Source organism: Macrobrachium rosenbergii, chromosome 13, assembly GCF_040412425.1.
Source record: "Macrobrachium rosenbergii isolate ZJJX-2024 chromosome 13, ASM4041242v1, whole genome shotgun sequence".
Lineage (NCBI taxonomy): Eukaryota > Metazoa > Arthropoda > Malacostraca > Decapoda > Palaemonidae > Macrobrachium > Macrobrachium rosenbergii.
This window is the reverse complement of record NC_089753.1, coordinates 11,033,814-11,047,843: the sequence shown is the minus strand read 5'-3', so window position 1 is coordinate 11,047,843 and position 14,030 is coordinate 11,033,814. Positions and strand designations below refer to the sequence as shown.

Below are 14,030 nucleotides of genomic sequence, written 5' to 3'. Positions count from 1 at the left end.
ATTCCGTCATACACTGCCTAAGGGTGTCTTAACTCACTTTAAGGGGAAGAATGCTGTAAAATGAGCAGACAAAGATAATTAATATGAATGGTGATAAAAAAGTAAATAACATTGACCAATTCTTCTTGCTCTTATTGTCATAGGCAAGCCAGACATATGTCCATTACTTCCATTCCAAAGCAGATGAATAAGAATAAACCTTTCATGAATAAAACAAAGAACAGTCTAAGAAGGACATCGTACGCAGTAAAAGAAATCTCAGCAATAGTACCTAGACTTCACACATGTATAACCAACAACCACTTCAGTATCTTTGAGTCTTTAATCCTACTTCTAATTGACCGGTATATTTGAATTGCAATCTCTGGTAGGTGGTGTGCAGAATGATTCCACCATTCATGAATGACTTTTAATAATAACTGCAGATTATTCACCATCAGTTTCTCCTCCTCTCCGAAATAAAAGAAAAGAAAGATTAGATTACTTATTCTCGCATTCATCAACCTGTTGTTAGCAGTAGCAGTGGTATTTTGACTTGAAATAAAAAAAAAAAAAACATACACACACAATTAGACACTTACTCAAGTTTAGAAATATTTCCTAATCAAGCCATGCGCTTCGAGGTGCGCTACTTTTTTCTTCTCTCACCTGTATTGGGTACAACTTTTTTTTTAGATAAAGATTCGCAGAATGCCGATGGTCGTCAATTCTTGTTTTCTAATTCCTTCAAGTACAATTGATTTAATTTTCAACTAGTTCCGGATTCTAAGATCTTTTCAAAATATTTTTTAAAAAATACCCCTTGTCCAAAATTCAGCGGATCAGTAAGTTCCGTTGGAAGGTAGTGAAGGTGATATTCTTGTTGTTTATCCTTCCGATTTCTGATATCGTCACAATGTAAAGAATGGCGTGACACTTTCCCCACGATAGGACAACAGAACGGAAGAAAATCAGTGTTCAGGAATACCAGTATACCCAAGACCATGCCATATTTTGTGACGTTATCGGTTACGAAGGACTATATGACATGTAGATGCAGACAAGTTAGGCTGCAACGATTTGGCTGTTGGACCTCGGGGGGGTCGGTGACAATAATCCCTAGGCTAAAGCGACGAGGTAGGTGTGATATGCAGTAACTTTGTCAGGTTAGGTGAATGAGTGTAATTATTGTTTTAATGCTCTAAAATTAAAACTTTACTTGAGTTCCGCAGCCTGATTACCGCCAGTCGCTGACCGTGACAGGTTACCGCCTTTTTGGGAGGGTCCAGGCCAGGTCAGGGCACGTCGCCCTAAGTTAACTTAGATAAGTTAGATCAGGTTAAGTCGGGGCCTGGCATTATAGGAAAGGTTATGTCTGTTAATGTATGAGGAGCCTGTCCCAGTCGACGACTGGACGGAATCTGGCCGCGCTGCTAAAGTAAAGTTTTACGGCTTTTTTGAACGATTTTGCCAAGCAGCAATGAAACATGTTAGGCCTACAATGTATTTCTATGCGATGTCTCGTATAAACCCAATCACTGCAACATGCCATATAGACTAACAGCGTAGTAGTTATCAAACAATGAATGGTTTCCGTTTACATTAAACTTGAGTTTCTTTCACGGAACATAAGATTTGCAGGAAAACCTTGTTTTCAGTCGGCCAAGCGGATTTTTAGAAAAGTAACGGGCAAGTTTTGCGTCAACAAAGCTTTCGAGGCTCACTCACCGTCCAGAGAAGTCCAACCACAGGCCGCTTTTTCCGCATCCTAATTCGGCATTAGCCCAGTCTGTCATAATTGTTTCGATCACCCAACGCCTCATCATTTATGGCCAAATTGTTGGTACTGATTGAACCGTACCCCAGCCTTTGTACAGTGGGTGCCCTTAAATGATGGTCAATCGTTGAAATTACAAGACGACTATTGTAGGCCTAGTACTTTGGACATTACAAACTACCACACACATGGAAATGGGTTTCTTATCAATGCAATGAAATAACATCGAAAGGCCTTCGGTAGCGGGGTTAGTGCCGTCATTGCACCTCAGGCGGTGCATCGCAGGCATTACCTGAGGTTCTTTGCTGCGTCCTTTCGGCTCCTAGCTGCAACCCATTTCATTCCTTTTGCCGTATCTCGGTTCATATTCTCTTTCTTCCATCTTACTTTCCGCCCGCTCCTAACAATTATTTCATATTGCAACTGAGAGGTTTTCCTCCTGTTACACCTTTCCTACCTTTCCACTACCAATTTCCCTTTCAGCGCTGAATGACCTCATAGGCACCAGCGCTTGGCCTTGGGCCAAAATTCTGTATTCCATTCCATTTATCGAAAGGCCAGACTTTTTTTTTTTGTAATGTTGCGTTTTTATTAGAGATTTCTCTTTGCTGCAATATTTTTCAGAAATCATGTGTGGTGTACAATTAATATAATTATACGGATCTTTACTGGTAGGTGCATTTTTATTACTGAGGGCATCATTTTTCTCAACCCTGATACTATCATTTTGTTTACACAGGGGAAACGTAAGCTACGATTCTTAAACATTCAGTACTCAAGTTTCCAAAACACATCGAAACAAATGATTGAAAGTCTAAACGCAACGATGGTTTATAAGTGCGAGACGCAAACCATACATAATCTCGACATAAATTAAAAATTGTCTGACGAGCGAGTTATTTTTTTCGACATCATGAAATGCCTTGCCAATACAGCTATGTACTGGGAGGTGAGCATTTGCTGTAACTGGGTGCTTTTTTTTTTTTAACAGGAAAATTTCTTCCTTTATTTCGTAAATATACTTATAATTTCAAATGGTAAAGAACAATTTCTAGTTACTCTTTAAACTGACTCTAATGTTATTACGGGAAAATTTTGGTCCCAGGATATATTGCATAATTACCTTAAGAGGGCGAGATCTGTCATGAAGGGGGCATTTCCTCCCCAGAGGCATTCACAGCCCTCCACTATACTCTCAGTCTAGGGATATGGTGCATGGGAATCCCAAGCCATCGACACTAAAACAGCTGTGTCCAGCTAGTACTGGTTACTACCACTGCAGTAGCTGTCAGTTTGACTGACTGAATATTTTGTAAGTGGAACGTGGATATTGAAAGCGAATGAAAGAAAATTGTCGTTGTTGGTGTAAAATTCGTTAGGGTGCGAAAGACGAAGAGACGCAGAAATAATAAAAAGTTTAGCGTAGGTGAAAAATGGAAGAATGGACAAAGTTTTGAAGAGTGCACCATCCAGATGTATTAGGATTGGATTAGGAAAGGATTGGATAGTGTATGAAACGGCTAGCGGTGTGGAAGTTATATTGCACAGGGATTCATCTACTTTTATGCAGCTAAAGTATGAATGAGGCAGTGACCGTTATTTTTTCCCAAGAGCCACCTCCTCCTGTTAAGCAATGGTATATATATATGTATGTATATATATATATATATATATATATATATATATATATATATATATATATATATATATGTGTGTGTGTGTGTGTATATAACCCAGGAAATACTGTACTTGTTGACGAGGGAAGGGCAGCACATGTTTTGTGTGTGTGTGTGTGACAGATGGATATTAATCCTATATATTCAAGTTAAAAAGAAAACAACTTACTGAAAATCCCTTGTATTCGTGATTACAGTTTTCACTACTGCCTCGTCTCTTGTAGTGTTTAGTTCCGTGTAGGACTTCCTTGGTAGATATCCTTATTACTGAAATCTAAATTATTAGTGATAAAGGTTAGTTTCTGAAGCTCATTATCCAGTTGATTGTGAATAACAGTTACGGAATAAGCAGTGTTCCTCATGTAAATTGGCAGCCATGTTTAGACCGAGGCTTTAATAAGCTCTGAATGTTGAATCGAAGGCTGAGTGTTATAGGGGTTAGCCCTAGACCGCGTCAGCTATTTGTTAGGACGAAGACTTTTACTCTGTCTTTTATTACATGATGCTCAGGACACTTACTTTTTTACTTGGAAGATTTTTTATTCAACCCGAGTCATTTTGAGTGTTTTGTTTGTCAGTAATTAGGAAAGGGTGCTATTTCCAGTCGGGTCCTTTTCTGAGTTTTTCTTCTCTCATTTAATTCTAAACAAATACTGTAGATTAGACTAGACCGAGATATCCGCGTGCTCCATTTACGGTATAAATACAGCACCATTTATGTCCCTGTGGAAACGCCTGCCTGTTGAGAAAAATGAGTGAGAAGTTTAGCCAGGAAGTAAGGCCGAAGCGTAGGTAGAGAAGATAAGTATTATTGCCAAGGACAATCCTACATAAACCCCACCAACGTTGAGAATAAAAGAGAAAATAGATTAAAGATGACAAAAAATATCAACTTCAGTGGGAAGAGATGGCTCAGCAGAACTATGAATATGAAATGAATTCAAATATCCTTGAGGGTAAGACATTGGTCTTCCCAGCGAGAGAAGCCGAGCTGGATTCCCGAACGAGAGCATATAGGGGATGTTCTGTTAAAACCTCTCGTGCATTTGTTGGTTAAAGCAGTGAGTATCTGGTGTTCAGTCGACTAAAGTTATTCGCTCTCGTGGTGGGAAAAGGCATGGTGTAGCGACCTCATCTCAAATTAATATTCCATTGCTCTCTATTAAATATGCATATGTGGTTTGACAATGAAAACAAGCTTGTTTCTTATGCAGGTAATGCTATTCTCTTTATATCGATCCCATCCTTTGAATATAGACGACGTTCTTCAATCTTTTTAACAGAGATTTAGCTGAGATAAGAGCTTGGTGCAAATTATGGAGGATGAAGGAAAATCCTAACAAAACTCAAAATATTATCGTTGGTAGGTGTAGGGCATTGGATTCCCGGCCCCCTCCTAGATCTTTTTGTTTGACAATTTCTTTAACTCTTTGCAACTCATTTAAAACTCAACATGGTGTCAATCCTGATAGCATATTCACTTCTTCAATGCACAAAAAATCGGTATGCTGAGAAAGTCATTTAAAACCTTTGAAGACCTGTTCCTCCAGAGGAAATGCTTTTATTCTTTATTTCTGTCATGTTTTGACTATCTTTCCCCTGTTTGGTCTTCAGCAGCTGACTCACATCTTCAATTGGTGGACAAAAACGTGGATTTTGTTGAGTTTCTAATAATTGATCTTGGTAATAACTTCAGGCACCTTCGTTCAGTTAACTCCTTGTGGACGCTGTGTAAAACTTTTCATAATTCTGATCATCCTTTCCATAAAAATCTTCCTAGGCTATACTGTCAACTATATAGTATAGATAAGAAGTTAATTCTAATATTCTTGCTTTTTCTAATGTGAGGTTCAACACCACACAGTTTTCTAGAAGGTTTATTCCTTTTGTGACCGAATGGAACAATAATTTCTTCGTAGTCACATAGGCTAGTTGAATCGTTGGAACTTCAAAGTTAAGTATACCTTAGTTTAACCAGACCACTGGGCTGATTAACAGCTCTCCTAGGGCTGGCCAGAAGGATTAGACTTATTTTACGTGGCTAAGAACCAATTGGTTACCTAGCAACGGGACCTGCAGCTTATTGTGGAATCAGAACCACATTATACCGAGAAATGAATTTCTATCACTAGAAATAAATTCCTCTAATTCTTCATTGGCCGGCCGGAGACCCGAAGGCGGGCCCAGCAGAGTGCTATCCGAGAACTATACCGACCCGGCCAACGAGGAACTTCAACTTCATATATTATACAACTGGTTTTTTGTTGAACAGGCTGACGTAAGTCTCACTTCACAGTTTGCTATCTTATTTTACTTATTTATTTGTTTTCTTTGTTTTTTTTTTTTTCTCTATTGTTTATTCTTTACCTCAATATCTTTTTTCCGTATATATATATATATATATATATATATATATATATATATATATATATATATATATATATACATACACACACAGGTTATAATTGTAAACTATATGCCTTTTCCTCTCACAGTGAATGACTTTCCTCGTCTCGAGCATTCTTTCGCGATTTGCTAGCCCCATGCCACTGTTTCCACAATGGTTACAACCGCCACAATCCACGAACTACCAGGTAAATTAATCGGTGCATAGGAAGGCAGTGCATAAGAAACAGGCCCAAATCGTTGAGATGAATAGAGTAACAAGTTATCAAAAGATGCGGAAGGTAGGAGTGTCGAATAAGGTGTGCGTAGGTGAAAATATGTATCTGAGCCTTGTGATCATGGGTAAAGAATGGAGGACAATGATTAAATGACTAGGATGCAAAGTTCATTAGTTGTTGTGAGGAATGTGAAAAGTTAGAAAGCGTTGGCTAGATATAAAGAAAGAGGAAGTGGAACAAACGGCCTTTATGACCAGGAAACGCAAGTACCGTACGCATGCGTGACAGATACAAGTAGCTCAGTGTGTAGAGGAGTCGACGTGGAGTGAATGATTACCCATTTGTAAGGGTAATTATTACGTAGGGGCTGATGCCTTGGAAGTTTAATGCACGAGTTCATCCTTGATTCAGCACTCTTAGGCTGGACGTGCATCTGACTGCTGTCTATTTTTATCTCTTCAAGCAACCCCAAAATTTTCCGCGGTATATGAGTTGAATTCCTAATTATGCATTATTACCGGTGGTGATGGATGAACACCAACATTTCAGGTTATGGAGTTTTAGCAAATAACTTAAATTCACAAACAAATTTGCGTGGTTACCAAGGTTATGATAAGTTTATCTAAGGTTATGTTAGGTCAAGGCATGTTTTTATCACATTTGCAGGAAACACTGGCAGCTATGTAAAGTATATTTATCGGAAATTATGCTTAATTATCAGTTTATCGCATTTACCCAACCTATATGTGGCTATTTGGCGGTAGTGTAAACTGATTTGAAAATACATTGCAATAAACAGTTCCCTTATCCTGTTCTACGCTATTTTCCCTCTGTAACGTATATAATTGTTTAATAGGAAAATATGGGAGATGGAGCTAAAAAGCTATAAAAAAAACTATGAATAGGAAAATATGGGAGATAGAGCTAAAAAGGTATGAAAAAAAACTATGAATATTTTTGAGAGCCCGCAAGCCATATAAACCGCATTTTGTAAAACATCGATATGAAGCGGTTACTCTATTATAATGGGGAAGTTGCCCTTGCTAGCCGTCAGTCCACACGTTCGTATGGAGGAAGCCAAAGAGACTATAAATTTACTTCAGCACGGAATAGGTTTTCCATTTGTGGGGAAAAAAATGCCCGTAAATACTTTTAGGAGGATTTTACGGCTGTGGTGAACTGTCCTATTTGTGGGGTTTGTTCCCATCTGCCGGAGGTGTCCAGATATCTTCCGTCTTTCAACTTTTTTGGTTACCTAGACGCACCTGTTGATCATTAGGGGTAAATTAATGTGAACCTGTTTCAAAGAAGATCGTAAAACTTAAATGAGTTTGGGAACTATCAAAAAGAGCTAGCACTGTTACATAGGCGCAAAAACACGATATTATGTTTATTACGTTTTTATATTTACAGCAGTTTTACCTGAAAGTTTTACATCTTATACTTTATTATGCTGATTCAGGGCGGAAAGATTATGTAAAAAGAACACCCTTATATATATATATATATATATATATATATATATATATATATATATATATATATATATATATATATATATATATATATATATATTATATTATGTAAAAATATTTATGTTTAATTATATATACATTTATACACACACACACACACATATATATATATATATATATATATATATATATATATATATATATATATATTATATATATATATATGTGTGTGTGTATGAATTTTTCATCATATCCGTGATTTACATACAATCAATAAGCTATAAATGTCGGTTAATATTCAATTCACGCTACTTCGGGAATATCACCGAAGGGAATTATAAGTGATAAGTGGATTGGTACCGAAGTGTCTCTGATCACTTAGCCATGACCGTCGACTGGAGTCGTTGGAGGGTACTGCGTCAAGTATTCGAGACACTTCGGTACCAGTCCGTTTATCACATGTAATTCCCCTTCGGTGATATTTCCGAAGTAGCTTGAATTGAAATGTGCTGCCTACCGTTGGTTAGAAGTTTAGTTGCTGACTTTTTTCCACTACTGTATGTTTATCTGTGGATGTATTTGTTTGCTATTGAAGTGTTCGTGTTTCTTTCGTCATCTCAGTTATACTCCAGCTGTTTTTCTTCTTCTTCTTCTTCTTCTTCTTCTTCTTCTTCTTCTTCTTCTTCTTCTTCTTCTTCTTCTTCTTTTAACGTGCCTTTTTCCCCATTTGTATGGGGTAAGCACGATGCCTTCTTTTGAGGGACTTGGCATTGAATCCGTGCCACAGACCTCCATGAAGTCCGAAGCTGCTGCTCTAACCGACTTGTCCATCGAGGCTCCACTCCAGCTGTTTTTCTTCTATTCATTTTAACTGTATTGTTATGAGCTTTTGTTTCGTAATATTAAACTTTCATTTCCTGGTAAGCTTGTCAGGTAATGATTAATCCGAGGAGATAAAGGGACCTTAAAAGGCGTCTTCGTTTTGCCAGCATTAATGATGTAATCAGTTTGTAATCAAGTGGTTCATTGTTCATGGTATTGTTCAGTAAAAGAACCCAAAAGACATTTTATCTTTTATGTAATGGAATAACTGAGGCAAAAGAAAAGATGGAGATTGGAGCAAATTGAAGTAAAAATATGATTATTAAAAAAGGTAATTAGCCAAGGAAAGTGAATGAGATCGAGTGGACTATTTCACAGAATTATGGTACTTTATGGTAGGCCGTTAGACAGACAAAGGAAATGTTTTATTATGCATGAGTATTGTTATGAATACATTTCTTTTGACATCATTGTTAATGGTCTTCACGATAAGATTGTTTCCCTTGTCGTAAAAGTCAACATCATTAGAAATTGCCTGGTCATTCTTCTCCATTTTGCTTCTCTTTTTATTTATGTTTACTCATTTATTGCTTAGTCTTCGAGGTTACCAATTTTCCCCTATTCCAGTCCCGATTCCGGGTTAAAGAGGAGGTCCGTGGCATGGATTTATGACTCCATAATTCCTGCTTCATATCTACAATGAAGTCCTTACTGAAACTTGCGACAGGCCTTACAGAGAGGCTGGTGGCAGCGGCAGTAATGGTCGAATAGTAGAGTAACAGTGATGAGTCTGAAGTCATTATTGGTTTTAAGAAGTGATCAGAATTCGGGTGTGACAGGACTGTCACTTTATGAAGAGAATTTTATTATTATTATTATTATTATTATTATTATTATTATTATTATTATTATTATTATTATTATTATTCAGAAGACGAACCCTATTCGTATGGAACAAGTCCACAGGGGACTTTGACTTGAAATTCAAGCTTCCAAAGAATATGGTACTCATTAGGAAGTAAGAAAGAAAAGGTTGGTTTCTAGAGTCAACAGCCCGAAAACCTACGCACCTCACCGTAGATTTTGGTACATAAATGTAATAATTACTTCAGCAATTAAAATCTGACTGAATGCTATGTCTCCTCTAAACTCTAATATTTTGTTTGGGTCTCACTAACTGACCGTTTATAGTCACTACAAATATGTGATCTCTGGCATTAAACAAGGGGGTTGCGGTATGTGCTTTTAGTGCTTATTAAAAGTCATTAACTTCATATGCATATCCTTTGGAAAAGAAAGTTTATATATAATATGAGAGGAACAAGTGCTTCACATGGTAAAAACGATTATAGGGCTTTAATTAATTGCTCGGTATTTGTTGTTTGCTGTAGAGACAGCCTACTCTTGTCATTATGACTTGAGACACGTGAGTTTTTATTAACGAGAGAATAAAAGTTGAATAATTGTATGAAACTTTGAGGTGAGACAACTTTCAGTTTCCTTTTTTCATGTAAAAAAAATCATGTTATTTGAGTCTTAGTATACAAACACACACATATATATATATATATATATATATATATATGTATGTATGTATGTATATATTGTATATATATATATATATATATATATATATATATATATATATATATATATATATATATATATATATATATATATATATATCATGCATTTATTCGTTTCAGCGCATGTTCCTGGTAGTAGTTCCTGTAAGTGTACCCCTCAGTTTGACACGTTCTTGGGATGGGGTTGCTAGTCCCATTTCCTGCTTTCTGGGATGTATGAGGAGGCTTCAGGGCCGATGCCGTCTGTTATTCTCTCTCTCTCTCTCTCTCTCTCTCTCTCTCTCTCTCTCTCTCTCTCTCTCTCTCTCTCTAAATCAGCATTTTAAATACCTCGTAATTTGTTCCATCCAGCCATTTATTACAAAACGAAAGTGGAACACTAAAGCTAATTTGAACTCTGAAAAAACCTGCTGACCTTTGTTTCTCTAAGCCTAGTTATGGCAAGAGCTGCATTCAGTCCAAATATTTAAACTTGGCAAAAACCTTCGAAAGCAGAGTGAGAAATAGAGAGTGCGAAATAACAGGGCATAAAAGACAGCTATCATTCATATAAATCAATCGAGGGAGGTACAAAGAACCATTCTTGTCCGTCGGTAAGACTCCCCTCTTTACCATGGGTAGACCCAGAGACGATGGAAGGGTGACCTCCTGGAGCGTCTACATGCACTGGATATCGGAGTCCAATAGATAAATGGATTGAGGTGGCGCAAAACAGCGTGGCATTGAGGGCCTTGGGCTCCAATTAATATCTATACATGAACTTATATTCATCTTGATAAAAGCATAAATGCAATATAATTGCTAAGCAAGTTTCCGAGGAACAGCAACCTGGATGTTAAAAAGAGGATACATAGCAACGAATAGAGTAATATACAAATGGAAGATAAACCAAAGAAAAAGAGAAATGGCAATAATCTGAAATCGTGTTACGGGATTCGAGAGTCGTGCCCTTGGGAAACCACCCACGCCTTTTCAGAAATCTTAAACGAAATAAAAGAAAAATGATCAGGAGATATATTTTTGTGTATTACGTCACCACAAGAGATAAAAAGGTGTATGGGTCTTCAAAAGGAAATAAAATATATCAACAAAAGACTGTCTGTCAAAGATATCATCAGCCTCATTGTCATCTTTTCGAAAGTCTGTTCACCAACAATAACAGTAACAGCAGCATCCTCTTTGGACTCATCCACCGAAACAAAAACATATATTCTTTGTTTCCACTTTTTTCACTTGTGAGCATTCTTTTTCAGAATAATCCCCCTCACGCGGTGCACCGTAGGCATTACTTAAGGTTCTTTGCAGCGTCTCTTCGACCTCTAGCTGCAACCCCTTTCGTTTCTTTTACTGTGCCTCCGTTCATATTATCTTCCATCTTACTTTCCATACTCTCCTAACAATTGTTTCATAGTGCAACTGCGAGGTTTTCCTCCTGTTACGTCTTTAAAACTTTTCAGCTGTCAGTTTCCCTTTCAGCACTGAATGATCTCATGAGTCTCAGCGCTTGGCCTTTGGCCTAGATTTTCTATTCCAATTTTTCAGAACAATAATATGATAACAATAATGACGATAATAATCATTCTTCGCGCGAGTTTGCAAGCCCTAGGAGGTTTGTGTCTCGACGACGTCCAGGTATTGCTTAATTTCGTTGATCAGACACCAGGTACTGCCATCGCTGAAATGAGAATAATAACTAGACTTCAAGTTGATCCTCAGACGAAAAAATACTACCCATCCGATAAATACATCATACGATGAAACACACCTATATATAATTTAGCAGCACATACGTTAACAACTTATTGTTGTCGTGGATTGTAACAGTTTTGATGATTGTTAAAATAACGAAGGGCAGTAGAGGCAAGTGTAAGAATAATATGGTCGTAGGAAAGCTATTAGGCAAAGCGATTTCACCAATTGCAAGGGTGAAATAACTCACCCTACAAAAACTCCCACATAGCTTTCTTGTAATGTATCCTGACAGAGATTCTGTAGACCAGACTAAATTAGCGTATATCTAGAATGGAAAAACTTAAATTTTGTTTTTGCAAACGATATGTGACCTTGAAAAATAGGTAATGGTAACAACAAAAAGATTGGATGAAAGTAATCACCAGATTTCAACTAAATGTTGCAGAATCAAAGCTTGGTCTTTAAATTGGCCTTTGACCTTGAAAAATATGTCAAGTATAAAATATCTTGAAGTAAATGATTAACAACCCCTGAGGTGTTGGCCATAAAAAAGTGTGGTCCATAAAAAGAAACAGGTTAAGATCTAAATGAATTTTGGAAAATAATCAGCTGTCCTAGAATTGACCTAGACCGTAAAAAAAGAGCGGAGCGAAAATACTTGTAATGATAGGTATGACTGAAGAAAATTGTAGTTGCTGAGCTAAAATTTTAACATTGAAATTGTCCCGTCCGCTTGAGAAATATGTCATGCTCTATAATGTTTTTGAAAAATAAATTCCCAAGGTACCAACCTGCCAGGAAAAAGAAAATAGAAGGAAGGAGTCTAATACTGAAGATAATCAACGTCGAAACCAAGGTATCAAATAAGATCTTGATATGAATCCTTTTACACTGTAGGGTCCTCCATGCTCTGCTGGAATTGACTGAAAAAAAGGGTTGGGCTTGAGGGCGGAAAGTGGGTGTTTGGGTGAGGTTACGGGTGTGTGTGTGTATGTGCGCCTGTTACGGTGTTGAGTGCGTGGGTTGATCCACCCCATGAGGTGGCTAGTGGGAGGAAATCGTTGGGGGTAGGGGGTTTGTTAAAAGACGTGCAGTTCTCACTTAGGGGGTATCTTTCGTCTATACGCTTCTGGGGTTGGGTGAGGTTTTCTTCAGATTGGTGATTTAAAGCAAGCCTCTCTCTCTCTCTCTCTCTCTCTCTCTCTCTCTCTCTCTCTCTCTCTCTCTCTCTCTCTCTCTCTCTCAGCTGCACCTGTGCTACCATTTTGTACATCATATTAGTAGAAAACAGTCATTTTAATCGAATATAAAATTTAAATCGTAATTCTCGTATTTTTATCATCTGACGAATTGGCCTAGTGCCATTACTTTGAGCTGAATACAAACATGCGTACCTGTCTCGCAGTTTAAATGTATTTCATCATACACATATTTTATATCAAGCGTATATATTTTATTAAACTGATTATTGCATATACGAGTATAGTAATATATACGTGTGAACAAATTTAATTTCAGCGAGCGTGCATATTAATTGCGTTTTTTTTTTTTTATTGGTAGAGTGGCACCAGAAGGTGACAGCCTGTCGATTCTAAGCATTCAGTAGGGCTGTGTGCTATGTTTGATATTTCTTGGAAGTCGCCTATCCAAATAGACTTAGCGTTGCTTAACCTTCTAGCTTTCAGCAACTCTTTTGTGATGAGGTTGCTAGCTCCAAGCCCTTTTCGCCCTGGTAGTGACCCACCGCAGTTGTCGAACGACCAGGTACACAATTCACTTGTTCAGGTCAACAGAAGCGCAGTGAGTTTTGAGGAACTGGCTAAATCTAATATGCATAGGTAGGAGAACGCGCCCAGTTTTGCCCACGAGGCGGATGCCTAACCACTATGTATATATATATATATATATATATATATATATATATATATATATATATATATATATATATATATATATATATATATATATATATATATATATATATATATATATATAATTATGTACGTGCGTGTGTAAACCAATGAGAACCCAAATCAAATTGATGCTAAACACCGTGTTTCTTAAGAAATACACGTTCAAGACACTTCCTCATTGTGACAAAACCCGAATAATGACTCCTCGACTTGACGAAACCGCCCAGTTCGAGGAAGACTGAAAGGTCACCAGTACCGACACGGAGGGAAGAATTTTAATGCAGCGAGTTCCTCCTCGGGAAGATGCCAGTCCTTTTGTGACGAAGGAATGTGGGGGTCCTCATTCCTCCTAGCAATAATGAGCTTCTAATGTGCACTCCTTCCTGGGTTAGTCGCTACTGGAAACGAGCCTTCGCTCAATATTATGATTATATTGCTACTAGCGCGTCCATACCGTCGTCAATGACGTTAACACAATAGAAGGTG

At 37.5% G+C, this 14,030-nt stretch overlaps 1 protein-coding gene across 1 annotated transcript in view; it reads left to right on the top strand.

Annotated features, from left to right (window-relative positions):
* The first annotated feature begins 815 nt into the window (after window positions 1–815).
* LOC136844898 (activating transcription factor 3-like) overlaps window positions 816–14,030 on the top strand; it is an 89,808-nt gene continuing 76,593 nt past the window's right edge. The window contains exon 1 of the mRNA XM_067114205.1: window positions 816–1,116. The gene's annotated coding sequence lies outside the window, so the exon portion shown is untranslated. The remainder of the gene's footprint in view (window positions 1,117–14,030) is intronic.